The following is a 13,854-nucleotide window of genomic DNA, read 5'->3' as shown; positions in this document are numbered from 1 at the left end:
AAGAGATTATACGAGATGTAAAAAAATAGAAGACTTGCATAAGTTTGTTAGTATATATAGTCTGCTACACTTGGCTTAGAACATAAGTAACCAGTGGATATGCAGCAAGAGGCGTCAGGCATGCATTGCAGTGCTGCTTAAAAAAATATAAAGGGTTTCAGTGTAAATATGTTTGTATAGTGTTTGTGTAATACGGCTCGGACATCGTCTTGAAGCTCGCTCCATTAGTGCTAACAGTTTTGATTTAGTGTTTGAAGGTGGCATGTCTTGAATTGTGGGCTCTTTGTTAGGCTTTTCTCGTATCATTTGTAATATTTTAGTAGCAATAATTGAGTACTATGCTAGAGAAATGATTTTAGTGGTTTCCTTTATTAAAAGATGGTTTACGTGCATGCTAGGAAAGATAATTTAAATGAAGACTATGCTGCTAGTTTTATATTGAAAAATTAATTCTTAGAAATGGTTTGTAGAAATATTTTGGATTACAATGTCTGCTGGTGGTAGTAAATGGATTGCTCACAAGCATATAGGGTTAATTAGAAGGTAGTAAACTGAGAACGACATAAGGTGTTTTAAAGCGGCTCACCTTCTTGAAAGGAAAGAATCATTAGATATTAACCGATTTAAATAAACTTTTACTTTAAGCACCGAAATACTCCAAAAATCGTCCAAATAGCTAGATAAGATAAGTAAAGTTAGGTAGTAGTGTTGATCCTCGCAGCAAAGGTACCTCAAGTTCTCACTTTCTAGCTGTGAACTAAGGTTTTTTGTGATACCCAAAAGAACTAAATATAGATCACCATATCATCATAGATTAACGAAGCGTTCTGAGCTCATCACAAATTTGTTAATGCAGTAAATATCCATCCCAATCAGTTTGAAAGGTTTGCCGAATGTGTTTCTACCGAAATTTTACAATTTCAGTATGGAAAATGCTGAGTAGGTAATTCAACCTGCCATTTTCCCATAAAGCTATGCAAAAGCATCCGACAAGCTAATCAGCGATACGGCGTATGAGCCTATTGAACCGTGTCCAGTCCAAACACTTTGAGGAGCTCACCGCAGGTCCATAAATTCAGTTCTAAAGCCTGAAAGTTTGAGAAAGTTAAGAAAGCCGACTCGTTCCTTATCATTTGAAATGTGAGCAAGGCAGTTCTCTCTAACCGGCTTATCTGTTTCGCAGTTTTCGGTGTTATGACGAACTATCTAATCAAGACAGATAATATAGCACCAAACCTCTTTCAAAGAAGTCGCAGTTCGAAGCAAGAAGTCTACTACTGCCTTGATGCCACCTCCGCTCGAAAGATGTTTCATGAGGCCTGGTAGGCAAAGTTAAAAGCAAAGAATTAAACTTTCCAGTTTGGAAAAGAAATAGTATGCGTCCATTAATATGTATTCGAACTTTATAAATTCCCTCTTTGTGCATGAATTGTTGTCAAATCCAATGAAATAATCTCAAAACAGCTGCCATACAAACTGATCGAACCAAGTCAGATTCTTGAAAAGAAACTTTTTTCCTTATGAAGTATATTATGGCTTTTATGCAACCGCATTTAACGTGTCTTATTGTTTTAGTCAGTCATCGTAGACCATTGAATATGTACGCAGAAAAATAAATGAATAAATATATCTTTCAGTTATTTGAAGACGATCTTATGATCTCAAGAGTGTTATATTAAAAACTTTAAGTAGTATTCAAAGCCACGTATGTCGGAATGCTATATAACGCCTTGACCAACAATTTCTGGAGTGAGTTTTTCAAACAACATAACCTCTCTTTTACACCTGTATACAAATTTAAACAAACCTGAGTTTCTCCTAAACACACATATCCAGTACTTCTCCTATGAGTTTGCACATATGTCTATGAAATAGATAGGTTTGAAGCTTCGCACTTTAAAGTAAGTAAATAAGTGCGTGTGCATCACAGAAGTTTCTAAGCTACTCGAGCTAGCTGAGTTCATATAACACATATTTTCGCATAGCACAAGCACTTGCCTGCAACTGAAGTATGTCGTATATGTACATATATGTATAGTATAAGTAAATAGATGAGCACTAACTAAATGCGAGAGTGTTACGAAACTGATAAAACGCATAGCTTTCAACAATACGACTACAATTTTTAATCCAATCAATGCATTTTCCGAACGATTGAACAATGAGAAGAGAAATTGCTTGTGCGCACAAATAAGGCGAACATTTTAAATTGGAAGTGAAATGCAAGTAACGAGCAGAATGGATAGCACACAATGCCGATAAGCAAAGTGGGTGTGAAAAGAATAGAAGTGGCGTCGCCGCTAGCTACAGGCAGTGGGGATGAGTGGCTCTCATGTGTGTGTGTTTGTCTGCATGTGCTTGTGTGCTGAAGGCTTTAAATAATCCCTTCACTTTAGAGTGGTGCGGCAGTGCGGCAAGTCACAGTGCATTAATGTTTGCGCTGAGGAAGTGGAAAATCGTCAACAGTTATTTGGCTTGGAGTGCCAACAAAAACATAAAAGGCTGACAATAAAAATAAATATTGTCACGAAAAATTAAAGGCAAATAAAAATGTGTGAAAAGATTAATTTGTGATAAAGTAAATTATTAGGAAAAGGAAAGAGGAAGAGTGGAAAATTAGACCATGGTTGTGTGTTTTTATGGAAGACAACGCTATAAGTATTACATATGAATTTTTTCTTAAAAAAAAACAATGTTTATTACTAAAATAACTTAAAAATTATTTTTGTGAGTTTCTTTGAAAAGAAAGTTTTTTTAGTGATAATATCACCCATAATTATCAAAAGAATTTATTTATTAAACCACATTTTCTGCAGCATTGCCAGCTGTTAATTATTTTTTCAATATTATTGAGATAGTAAAAAATTTATTCACAGTGATTGGTAAAAAAAAGAATATTTGAGAAGTTTAAGAATTCAAAATTGGTTTGAGAGGGTTGCCACCTGTATTTAAAATTATTCTACCCAGGGGAGTGATCAAAATTTTACAATATGAATGCTGAAAAGTGGTTTCAAGGAACTTTTCTGGTAAATATTGTCAGAAGGGTAGCCACCTGTTTGAAATTAAAAAAACTAATTGGTTAAGTAAAGTGAATGGTACACCCTAATCATTATTTTTGAATCAAGTAAAACTGAATTCAAACAAATTATTTTAAAAATATTTATTAAAACTATTTTCAGCAGAGTCGCCAACTGTTTTCAATTTTTCTTTAATATTATTGACTAGTAAAAATGTATTCACATTGATTGAAAGGAAAAAGATATTTTAGAAAGTTAAGGATCCATATTATTTTTGAGATGGTTGCCACCTGTTTTTATTATACATTTTTCTAAGAGAGTGATTTATATTTTTCAATATGAATGCGGAAAAGTTGTTTGAAATAACTTTTTATATATAATATTTATAAGAAGGGTGGCCACCCGTTTGAAATTAAAAAAAAATTGGTTAAATAAAGTGAATGGTAGGGCCTTCAGACTATTTTTGGATCAAATAAAACTGATTTAAAAAATTTAAATTGAAAATATTTGTTAAATTAATTATCATATGCACAAAACCGTTGTATGGGGAATGTATTATATTTCAAATAATTTATTTATGTAAATATTGTATTTTTATGTAAAGTTGAAAGGTCCGTTGAGTTTTATTTATATTTAAAAAACCAATTTATATATCTGAATATGTATTTTAAAAAATGTTCAAATACAGTTGAAGTTAAACATATTTTTAGCAGTGTTACCACCTGTTTACATATTTTATTAAATTTAATTATTGGAAAAAATTTAAATATTATTATCAGAAAACAAATAATTTTAAGAAATATTTCTCACGAATTTACTTTACAGAGATGTTGCCACCTTTTTTGAAATTTTAAGTTAATTGCTTACTTCCATATGGGTATCACTTTGAAGAGGGTTTAAGTGCCTTAGATGAAAATAACAATAACAGAGTTGCCACCTATTTAAAATAAAAAATTGCCAAACCAATAACGGTTAAATAATTATATTTCATTGTAAGAATACGAATTGTTGTAGTTTCTTAAATATGAAAATAAATATGTACATATGTTCTCTAAACTTTTAGAGAACTTAATTTTTATAATTTTATAATTTCTTAAATTTCCTGGCATTCAAAAAGCATATATTTAGGCATTTCGCCAACCTTCCCGTACATTTTATGTACACATCTGCAAGCTGTGTAATTTACCGCAACTATTTTCAACAGAGTCACTTAAATTTATTCTTTACCATTCGCTGGCATTTTTATCGCCAATTTTTTTACTATCTTGCACCAACCTTGAGTAGCTTTATATGCTAGTTCTCTGCTTAGCCACTTGCTTCGCAATAAATCCACCGAAATGCAGTAAAAGCTTAGCCAGCGACATTCACACACCCACACACAACCGGATGAGTGTATATTTTTATATCTTCTTATTGCTTTGAAAATATATACAAATATGCGCATAAAAATGCACAATAAATACCGTAGCGAATTTCGCACACAATTGCATTTGACGGGGCGTGCGGCGAGCTTGGCAAATGCCTTTCGCGAAACACTGACACACACACACATCTTTATATTATGGTGTAAACGCTGAAATGCAGAACGTTAAACGCTGAACGCATTTAGGAAATCAATAAATTTTTACTGCCCTCATTGCGATTCACTTGCCTTGCCATTTGCCGCTCGCGTTTCACAATTTGCTGTACGCTGAGCGCTGAGCACTATTCGCGCTTTGCCATTATCGCTCTTGCAGAACAATAGATGATGGGCACTTTCAGTATTCTTACGATAAAATGCAGCCGACGTGCGGAAGTGCCTTTGCGTAGTGGAAAAAAAGTCAGATACTGAATTTGCAACAAAAACGCAGCTTTACGCCATTCTCTGCAATTGTAGTTTTGTCTGTGTGTGTTTCTGCATTTGACGAGGCACTTAAACACTAATACGTTGACATTGCATTATTCGCTATTCGCTTTTATGTTAGCGGTATATTTATTTTCAATGTACGGCAATCCATTGTCATTGTGGCAGATCGCACAGTATGCTGGCATTGGTGTTTGAATTGGTAAAAATTCATGAATATAAAATATATACACAAAATACAAGATTTTGTACTAAGAAAACTTATCAGACAGTTTTGTGTTTATTAGACTCACTATTGTTGTTCTGCCTCAAATCGGACTATCGGATTAAAGCAATCGCCAGAAAAGCGGTAAGTTTTTTCCATAGAAGAATAATTGTTTTTAATCAGTCCAACATCAGCTCAAAAATTTCGACAATAGCCAAAAGCCCCGTAATCTTGGTTGGGAGGCTCTCATTTATATATAGTTCGGAACTGGTATTGAGTGATTTTTCCCTTTGGTTCAAGCGTAGGGACAAAGCCTATCATGACTAGGGCGCATAGTTTTGCTTGTGGAAAATTCGCCCCAGAAGAAGTATATGAAAACTAACTGCCCCAGTTTTCTGGAAAATATTTTCAAGATGTGATAATTCCCCTGGATATTTCAAAAAGTAAAAATTGTTGATACTAAGGCTATTAGAAGCCGCAGATTCAAGTACTGATATGATTTTTATCAGCTTGCATTTTTTCCCATGGGCACATATTACCAAGATATAAAATATCAAGACTTTACAAACATCATTTCACACCAAATGACAACCACACAAACCTTCATGTGTACTACCAGTATACGTGAAGCACATTTGATCAGTAGTCGACTTCTGGAAGGTACCAAAATTTTCGTTTGTTCCGTTATCAATCGATCTTATTGAAAACTAGCTTGATATATAAAAAATGAGTAATAATTACTAACAAGTCTCGATGCATAATTTGCTACCTTAAATATACTGCATTTGGAACCGATTGTCACCAACTTTTTTGGCAGCCATCTTTACTGGAAAAACGCTAGTGCCGTCTGGGCTTTTTTAACTATATTGAATAGGTTCAAAAAACCAAACAAAAGCATTTGAGGAAAGCAAGCGGGTTTGACCGCTGCTTCATGACAATATAAGGTAACCGATGCTTTCCACATCCCATATTTTTTAGTTTGATTCTGAGAAAAATTTCCTATTGAGGTAAGTCATTGAAAACCCATTAATTGTTTCTTGTTTTAGGCATACATCAAGACAAAAAAGTATAGGGAAATTGTAATTTAAATTCACTGCGTAAATGATATTTCAAAAACACAAGCCTATGAATGGTATAGAGCTTTCAAACACGATCGAGAGATCGTTGAAGACATGCCTCGTTGTGGACGATCTTCAACCTCTTCAACTGATGAAGATATTAAGAAAGTGAAGGGTATGATGCTTGAAAATCGTCTGAAAAGTCTTAGAGAAATAGGAAAAGAGTTCAGCATCTCTCGCGAATCCGTTTGTATAAGTTTGGTGGATATTTTGGATATGAAACGTGTTCTTGCTCGACTCGCTCCGATAAAGCTGAATTGTTTTCAAAACGAGTACCATTAAGATCAAATTTAAAGCTAAAAACGCGATGAACGGCATCGATTAACTACCGTATTCACCAAATTTGGCTCCGTATGATTTTTTCTTGTTTCCTAAACTGAATTTGCCGCTCCATGGAAACCATTTTCAGTCGAGAGAAGAGATAAAACAAAATTCGGTGAAGAAGCGGAAGGCCATCCCAAAAGTGTTTTTGAGGACTGGAAAAATAAGTGTATTACAACTGATGAAGTTTTCTTTGAAAGTGACAAAATAAATATTGATGAATAAGTATATATTTTGCGTTTTATTTACAATTTCTAGCTACTTTTTTGTCACAAAAAAGGTGATTCATTCGATATACCAATTTGCTTTCAGCGATGGGCTTTTGCAAATTTTCACTTTGGAGTAATTGATAATAATTTTTGACAAACCGAATTTCATCACATATGACCTACTGTAGCATACGCCATTTATAGTGTGCTTTGGTTACATTCGTTTGTTAACAGTAAAACCGTGGCTTGCAATTTAGGTTTGCGAAAGATCTACTTGTCTGCTCCAACAATGGAGAAAAATGCACAAAAATATTTCATCGGCAGTGAATTTGACTATCAGATGCGAAGAGAAAGGGACGGAGCCGAATTTTATTTAAGACAAAAAAATGTCTTAGGCGTAAACAAAAAGCAAAAACATATTTTAATAATGATATTTATTTAACTCATTTAAAAAAGTTGTTTATATTGCTTGTTGGTTGCTTTTATCTAATTTTAAATATTTTAAAAGCAACTGAGTTATATAAAGGTGAAGATATGGACTGCCTAAATAAAGTTATTTAACTATATTTGGATTTATAAACATTTTCCATTGTTTTTAATTTAAATCTAAAGTTTATTAACGAGAATATATGTATCTATTCATTTATATATTTTGAAACAAAAAATCATGTTTCCTTTATTTTTCTCAACTATTTACTCGCAAATTTATCGCGTTTTATTATAAAGATTTATGGCTTCTATCGAAAAAAATACGCAAAATAGCGAGAAAAAAGCAAAAAAAAATTTTTTTATGTGAGCACTAATAGAAAAAGCAAAGCTGGCGGATAACTATAAATGTACAAGTGCATAAATTTATGCATTTACTCTCCCACACACAGTTGAAATCTACCGAATTGCACGTTTTGTTGTTGTTTCTGCAATTTCATTATCTGTCGCATATTTTTGGCCATTTTTGGTGATTCCGCATTGCTTTTTGTTTAATCTTTCAGTATATGGTTATTCATTCGCTACACCCATACACAAATAAAGTCTATTATGTATACAAAATTACAGTTATGTGCAACTATCTATATAAATCCATTTATAAAAGGCGTGTGTGAATACTATGTGTTTGTGTGTGCTCGCTATTGGCAGTTGGCTGTCTGCCAATTTGGCAACGCTTCAAAATCGATAGTTTCATTTCTTAAATGAACTGTCAGCTGTCCTGAAACCAAATTTTTCACACAGTCTGCCATTTTTGCAGATTTTGTGGCAATTTACTTAAAGTTTTATTTATGTATGCTTCAATTATTAACTGGTTTGTATGTATGTGGGTCATATTGTTGAGCGATGAAAATAAATGGATAAAAATTCAGCAAAAATCATATCATTTTTAAATACAATAATAAATAATAAGTGAATAAAATATGGTTTTTTTAGCTCTTTTTATTGAAAAAATATCTCAATAATATATACAAAATTTTTTGGTTTTGGGTTTTTTCTCTTATTATCAAAATAAAAATTTAATTAACTTATAAATATTTTTTTTAATTTTTTTTTTACTTTTTTATTAAAAAATATTTCAAAAATATCTATAAAAAATATTATTTTCTTCTCTTATTATTAAAAAAAATTATTTGATTAATTAATAAATATTTATTTTTAGTTTTTTTTATTAAACAAATATCTTTAATTAAATTTCCGGATTTTAAGCATTTATTGAAAATAAATAAATATTCGAAACAAAATACACAAATATTAGAAATCACTTGCAAACAAACCAAACTGTTATCCTCACTATACAGACTTTATCAATATTATAGTGTTTACATTATTTGATTTATATTTACCCCAAAACTGCTTTTAATAACCATTTTCCCTAAATAGAAACCCCCAACTTGCTGCATGGTCTCTACATTATAGAATTCTCCCCTCAATTAAAATTAATTTCAAGCAAGGCGAATCACTTTAATTGACTCGATTTTACATTAAAGTTGCATAGGACACTTTCCTTAAGCAAATTTATGAAAATAGATGACGGCAACACACCCTTACATGCACACATGTGTATACGTATATTAGAAAAACCTCTTTATACACACACACTTCACTGTAGCTACTTTCTGCGAGCTTGCGGCCGCATAAATAATTCAATATGAGAATACGGCGCCGTAGAAGACACTTGTGTTGATTGCCCTGCGGCAATAGCATCACACATATGTGTAGATACCTGTGTATAACGGTGTTTTATTTCTTCCTCAAAACAGCGCATGTGACGTTGTCTTTGGAACGACCATGGACTCATGTTAATTATAGTTTCTCTCATGTTTCTATTAACAGAGTGGCGGTTAAGAAAAAAAATAGGAAAAAAATAGGAAAATGGGCGAACGTTAAGGTGACCGAAAAGACGAATTTTCCGGTAATAAAAGATGAAGTGATCAAAATTTACTTAAAAGAGATATGTAGATTGGTTATTTATATGAAATTTTTATAAAACAGCTGGCCAAGAAATTTTTTGTTTTCATAATAAATACTATCTACTTTAAGGGCGATACTATTGTGTTTGCGAGATGTGAGCTACTCTTTGAACTAACCTAGTTTTTAAAGTAAAACTAGTAAATAATTGGTTTGTAAAACATTGCATATTCGAAGAACTAAAGAAGTTTTTAGAGCAAATGTGGCCTACCTTTAGGGTGAAGACAAGAAAATTGCGAAATCGGGATAAGAAAAATGTGAACATGAGGAATGAGAAATCATCTAAATTTTGTGAGAAAGTCTTGATGACTGTAAAATTTTCTTTTATTGATATGAGCATCAAAATTATATACCAAAATTTTTTAAAAAGAAATGTAGCCTACATTTAAGCTAAAAAAAAGAGAAGTAAGCATAGTCTGCCAAATAACTACATAAGTATCAAAAATACCCACCAATGGCAACAGCACCTCCTGCTGAACACACCCTAATATACGTACGTGTTCATGCACTTCAAGTGCCACTGTGTTTTATCTCTTTTATCTCAGCATACAACAATTTCGTTGTTGTAATTTTCGCGCCTCCATTGCTGCTGCCAATAACAGTGCGGCAAAATGAACTCAGTATGTCAAATGCAGTGGCACACACACTGTTTCACAAACCGATTTCAAGTAACACTTACAGTTAAGTGTGCCATGTGTGCACTGAAAATGCGTCAGCTGTTGGCCCAGCCTTTCCACTGTGAGCATAAAGAAATGGGCAGCCACTCAAGCGCAGCACCCAAGGTCAGTGGAGCACTTAATTCAATTGAGGTCGTTGTTGTAGGTTACTGTCGTCATTGTCATTGTGGCTGCTTCAAAGTTCCGTAATTATTTTGCCCAAAACAGCATATCCGCACACACATACATACAGCCTCACTTGCCATATAAGTCTACCACTCGTTTCACGCTTATTATCAAATCCAATGATTTGCCTCCACATCGAAAACAGCAACAGACAGGCAGTGAGTGAGTCAGTCGGTCGGTGGGTGCTACGCTCTACGCTAGGCGCTTGTCATTTGCTTTTGAATTTCGAGGGTCCACTCGAATTGCATGATACAACCGAGAGGATCTGCAGCGGAGAGGCTTTTATTGCTTTGCTCCGGGTGGACAGCGAACGCTTTGTTGCTTGAGCGATTTTGTCTGGCTTCTTTGAAGTAATTTATTTTTGTTGTTGTCTGCATACAGTTACATACTCGTAGGTCTGGCGAGGAGGCGGCAATGGCACCAAATACGGTTGGGTGTCATGAACATGCTTGCCATTGTACTAAAATGAGTGATTACTCGAAGCGGTCTCTAAGTGGCCAATTGTATGCCTTTAACCTTAAGCTCTTCATATGCTTTGTTGTAAATTGTCAGCTGGAGGAAGAGGTATTTTAATTATGTCTGTCCATATGCTGGAAATTTAATTAATTAATTAAGTATGGAAAGGCTACACGCTGTTATATTTCATTAAATACAGTCTCATAGTTAGATGAGTTGAGGTATTGCCTTAACAGAACACAGTGGAGTGTATAATTGAAGGGAATGCCCACAATGGATATGTGTAAATGATTAAGGATGTAGTAGAGGCTCTCATAAATGCAGTCAAATTCTTCGGAAAAGATACATATAGAACTTTCAGAGATTTGAAAGTGTATGTCTTCAGATTGGAATGAACTTTGTTTCTGTGGTTTTAATTCTATTTGGTATCGCAAAGAATCAAAATGAGTTTAATTGGCCTACTAGATTAACCTAACCTAATTCCAAGTTGTGCCTGAGTGCTTTGGTACTCATTAGTCGTCATAACAGTATAAAAAAAATAAACCAAATTAATTAAGGCCTTCACTCAGATTTAAAACAACTTGCATTACGTTTGTTTACATCATCTCCTTTAACAACTGTTGGACCTTCTTTTACTTCTATAATTATAATTTCACAAGGATCACCACATTTTCGTATCAAAATACCCACACACTCAAGTATTCTCAAAACCAAATAAAGTTTCAATTTCTGCTTACCTTTAACGGCGCTTAGCTGGTTGCCAACCATTTGTTTCGCTATGAATGCTGCCATTTTGCTTCCTTTTAACTTTTGCTTCTTACGTAAATACCTCTGGTAGTTCCTAATAGACGCCTGTTATTGTTACTGTCTCAATTTATTGAACTAAAAATTGCTACACTTTGACTACTTCCAATGGTGTACTACTACTTTGTTGTTGCCTCTAATATTGTAGTTGTTGTTGCTGATGCTTAATTGGTGGATATTTCGAAACAATATTCTCACGGAAGATGCTCGTTGCGTTCACACGATGAGAAGTGCTGTTTTCGATGAATTCTGTAAGAAAAGAAAAGAGAAAGAATTGTGTTTGTGTTGAAAGTTCATTTTGAAGTAATTTTCCTTCAATGTAAAACGCTTCCAAAGAGAGAAGTATATTAAATAAGCACTTAAAAATATATTACAAATTACTTTCGCCTAAAGTTTCAACAAGCTCCATGTATCATATATTTTTCTGAAACCTTTTCCAACAGACTTTACCCAAAATTTCTTCAAACTCACTCACGTTTGCATGAGACGCCATTTCGTTCTAGTTCTGCTCCACATTTCAAGCAATATTTGACGAAGAAATCCAAGTTATCTTCAATGCAAAATCAATAAATAAACTGGAATATGGTGTCAGTGTGCGAGTGTAAGCCGGAATTTAGTTGACGAGATGAACGGATAAGAACATGTCACATGGGATTTGTGCGAAACTCGGTTAACTGACAATCATTTGCCGCCTGAATAGCCAACTCCATGTCGTTCTATGCAATTTTCTGCGCTAACAAGCGTACATCTTGAGATACATGGACAGAAATGATAAAGAAGAGTGAAACATGCAGGATAGTTGTGAATGAAAAATAAAACTATAGAAATTTAAGAAAGGAATATATTATGAAAATATGGATGAGATAGATTGATTGAGGGTGCACTAAGTCAAAGTTAGTGACTATTGCTGCAACGTGTTGAAAATAAATTGGCAAAAACAATATTAATTGACGTGTTTTGTGACACTTAAAAAATATCTGAAATTCATGCCTTCAGGCTAGAAATGCTCCTTATATGTAGGCAACGTCAATTTAACATAATATCAACACCTAAAACACTAAGACAGTACATAGTTGTCTACCTTTAGGGGTTTTTATCAGACATTTAGCGAAGACACATACCTAATATAAGGCGGATTTATTTTATAGCAAAATAGGAATATGAAAGTATGAAAATAATTAATTTGATTTGAATCTACGTCATAATATCTAAACAAATTAGTACATAAAGTATTTTCTATATTTATTAAAGTCATCAATCATTTGTAGTGCATCATATACATATAAATACATATGTAGATATCTATATAAATTCTTACATAATAATAAGTAGATTTAAATTTAGTCTTATCTACAAGAAATATAGTAAAGCAAAGTAAAGTAAAAGAAAATAAAGAAATGAGACCAATATTATTACCAAACGGTTACAGATATATATTATATGCAACTAGACTTCATTGAGCTGTTCAACTCCCTCACATGCGAGGATTTAAATTCAAATATTACCACATGAACATATATAGTATACACATTTGTATGTGGGTATATATATTCAGCTTTCCTCTTATTTGCTTTTAACGTAGCGATTGCGGCAACAGAAAACTTGAAATAGCGACAAAGCAATAAATGTAGAAGAGCACTCGCATATGCAGCATCGACAGCTATCCGCGTTGGCGCCATGCGTCTAGACAATATGACGCTTACATATATTTTGAATGTGTCACACGCAGCTGGCTGACGCCAACCAGCCAATATTAGAGTAAGCTACCACGCGTACTGGCTGGAAAGTCACATAGTAAACAGTTCTGTTTGTTATACCCTAAACAGGGTATATTAAGTTTATAATAACTAGAAATTTGTAACCGAACCACATGACGAGCTGTGTCGATTTAGCAATTTCCTGCTGTCTGTACCAATCAAAGAACTTGAGGTTCTTGCACGGAAAATTCTTTTATTTGTAGAGATTTCTTTGCGAAATTTGGCATGGATTTTTGTCAAAAGCATCACTACAATCTCCGAATATATTGATCAAATCGGACTACTATAACATATAGCTGCCATATAAACTGACCAACGAAGATCAATATAAAGACATTTTTGCACCATCTTATGCAATAAAGAATGCGCCTGTATAGGGTATTATAGTCTCGCTGCAAACGAAGTTAATGCCTTTTCATGTTTTTATTTATTTTTGCCCCTGCCACTTACACCACTGTTATTATTTGCGCAAATTTATTTTCAACGTTTTTCTTTTATATTGCAAAGCGATTATTTGTCTTTATTTACATTTAACATATATTGCTAAACTACTTACTCGCTGAGTAGTTCCCATCACGAATTCAACATGAAATGCTTGAATAATATAACGGGTGATTTTTTTGAGGTTAGGATTTTCATGCATTAGTATTTGACAGATCACGTGGGATTTCAGACATGGTGTCAAAGAGAAAGATGCTCAGTATGCTTTGACATTTCATCATGAATAGACTTACTAACGAGCAACGCTTGCAAATCATTGAATTTTATTACCAAAATCAGTGTTCGGTTCGAAATGTGTTTATCGACAAATTTTGTTCAGCGATGAGG

At 33.5% G+C, this 13,854-nt stretch overlaps 1 long non-coding RNA gene across 9 annotated transcripts in view; it reads right to left on the bottom strand.

Annotated features, from left to right (window-relative positions):
- LOC105229869 (complexin) overlaps window positions 1-13,854 on the bottom strand; it is a 349,701-nt gene that overhangs the window by 201,369 nt on the left and 134,478 nt on the right. For all 9 annotated transcript variants that reach the window (XR_007421475.1, XR_007421474.1, XR_007421476.1 and 6 more), the window contains one exon: window positions 11,203-11,518. This is a non-coding gene — a long non-coding RNA (complexin). The remainder of the gene's footprint in view (window positions 1-11,202; window positions 11,519-13,854) is intronic.

Source organism: Bactrocera dorsalis, chromosome 2 (assembly GCF_023373825.1).
Source record: "Bactrocera dorsalis isolate Fly_Bdor chromosome 2, ASM2337382v1, whole genome shotgun sequence".
NCBI classification, from domain to species: Eukaryota; Metazoa; Arthropoda; class Insecta; order Diptera; family Tephritidae; genus Bactrocera; species Bactrocera dorsalis.
The sequence above is the reverse complement of the archived record's forward strand: the minus strand, read 5'-3'. Positions and strand labels throughout refer to the sequence as shown.